The sequence below is a fragment of the Oryctolagus cuniculus genome, chromosome 15 (assembly GCF_051225735.1).
Source record: "Oryctolagus cuniculus isolate XC-2025 breed Fujian yellow rabbit chromosome 15, ASM5122573v1, whole genome shotgun sequence".
In the NCBI taxonomy this organism is placed as follows: domain Eukaryota; kingdom Metazoa; phylum Chordata; class Mammalia; order Lagomorpha; family Leporidae; genus Oryctolagus; species Oryctolagus cuniculus.
Window position 1 is genome coordinate 61,088,622 of NC_142881.1, and position 2,554 is coordinate 61,091,175.

The following is a 2,554-nucleotide window of genomic DNA, read 5'->3' on the forward strand; positions in this document are numbered from 1 at the left end:
GCAGGATAAGGAGAGAGCTCTGAGGGTCAGCCTTCAGTTCCCAATGGGTCCCTGCCACGGCCGGCCGCGGGAACCTGCCGAAGGGAGACCGGGCCCCGACAGGCGCAGCTGTGAGTTCACCTGGGGGCGTGCCTGGCCAAGCGCGTCTTTGATTAGTTCCTCTGTCTTTTCTGAGGCCAAGATAGATTCATCCTGGGATGCTGGCTGCAAGTGAGCTGGATGAAGAAAGGCCTTGTGGAGGGGACAAGACCTGTCCCAGGCCCAGGGTGGGCGGAGGCTTGTCCTGGGGTTCTCCCTGGGCTGGAGTGCACTGTATTTCTCTCTTTCTTTCTTTCTTTCTTTCTTTCTTTCTTTCTTTCTTTCTTTCTTTCTTTCTTTCTTTCTTTCTTTCTTTCTTTCTTTCTTTCTTTCTTCCTTTTTCTTTCTTTCTTTCTTTCTTTCTTTCTTTCTTTCTTTCTTTCTTTCTTTCTTTCTTTCTTTCTTTCTTTCTTCTTCTTCTTCTTCTTCTTCTTCTTCTTCTTCTTCTTCTTCTTTTTTTTTTTTTTGTAAAGATTTATTTAGAGAGAGAGAGCTCTTTATCTCCTGGTTCACTCCCCAAATGGTTGCAACAGCCAAGACTGGGCCAGGCTGACACCAGGAGCCTGGAACTCCATGAGGTCTCCCACATGGATGGCAGGTGCTCATAGACTTGGACCATCCACCACCACTTTCCCAGGCACATTAACAGGGAGCTGGATCAGATATGGAGCAGCTGGGACTTGAACCAGTGCACTTAAAGGGTGCCAGTGTTGCAGGTGGCAGCTTAACCCATTATGCTACAGGGCTGGCCCCTGCACTGTTGCCTTTCACTTCACACCAGCTAGGCAGGGGTGACAGTGGGGAGCGTGGTAGCGTCTGCTTTTTGTTCTGTGACGCTCTTGCTAGGTGACCTGCCGCGTGCCACTGTAGCTCCCTGGGTCTCTGTCCCCTCTGCAGAACAGGGAAGAGTCCTGAGAAGTGCACACACAAGGCAGTGTGCCTGGTGAGTGGCGTCTGCAGTGAGAAGACCCTGCTGCTCTGACCCTCCCGCGTTAACCCCGCAGCAAACTAGAGCGCAGGCAGAGAGGCTCTGCAGAGACCCATCCGTTCTGGACAGTCGGTGCCACTGTGTGCAAAGAGGACGAAGCAAGGGAAGTTTTCAAGGCAAAATCGGGGGTTTCCTGAGACCTTCTGAATCCATTATCCTCGGGTGGTGTCGCTACAGAGTTGGACAAGTAGCTGTCAAGCCTGTGTCCCTGTAGAAGTCTCAGCCACAGGGCCAGCGCTGTGGCCTGGAAGGTTAACCCACTGCCTGCCACCCCCCTGCATCCCACCTGGGTGCCAGTTCCTGTCCTGGCTGCTCCATGTCTGATGCAGCTCCCTGCTGACGGCCTGCGGGACAGTGGGAGGCTACATGAGCTGGCACGAAGCAGACACCTCAGAGGGGGATGGTCATCCTTGGGACTCTGTAGATGTCCCTCTCTTCCTCTCACCCCAAGTGGCACCTGGGTAATTCTTTCCACGTGCTGTCCGAGGGAACAGGAGAGCAGAGGCAGTGGTGGGGCGGTGCCTGGGAAACAGACTTCCTCAGCAGCCGAGGATCCTGGCCATTTCCAAAGCCGGGCCCTTTCGTGAAAACAATGGGCAGCGGACGCTCGGAGTTGCACGAGAGGCGGTTTCCTTACCCGGCGGGCTTTCTTCCGTGCTCTGCCATGTTTCTGAGTAAGCGGAGTTTCCAGGCCCCAGGAGAAGGGACTCCATTAATAGCTGCTCCAGATTTTCCAGTTTTGGGGAAGATGAAGCGGCTTGGCGATGCGGCGTGGAGTGGGAGGTATGTGTGAGCTGCCTGAGAAATGTATTTATTTGAAAGGCAGAGTTACAGAGAGAAAGGGACACACACACACACACACACACACACACACACAATTTTCCATCCCCTGGTACACTCCCTAAATGGCCAGGACAGGAGCCTGGAACTCCATCCAGGTCTCCCACGTGGGTGGCAATGGCCAGCACTTGAGCCATCATGCACTGCTTTCCCAGAAGCACTAGCAGAGAGTTGGATCAGAAGTGGAGCAGCTGGGACTCAGACCGGTGCTCACACGGGTTGCCGGCGTCACAGGCGGCAGTGCTCCAACCCTCCTGCCTTAACCCTGCGGCAAACCAGTGCCCTGTGCCCCTGATGTCCTCCCACTAAGCTCTAGTTGCAGGTTGGAGCAGTAGAGGGCATTTTTCCTGAGTGGCGGGGTTTGTTGGGAGCACAGGAGGAAGGGGTCCCTTTGGCTTAGGTGTGGTGGTGGCTCTTGGCGTGCGACCAGGCTGAGCTGGCCATGAGGGGCGTTTTGCCCTTAAGGGTTTGAGCCTGCGGTGCATCGGGGGAGCAGACTTAAGCTCTGTGGTCGTTGGTGCACTGAGCGAGCTCTGCAGAGAGAGGCATTTATTCTTGTGGGGACCTGGGTCACTAAAAAGAAGAGGTGCCTCCTGAGCTGGGTGTTGAAGGATGAGTAAGAGTTTTCCAGGCGGGCAAGACAGAAAT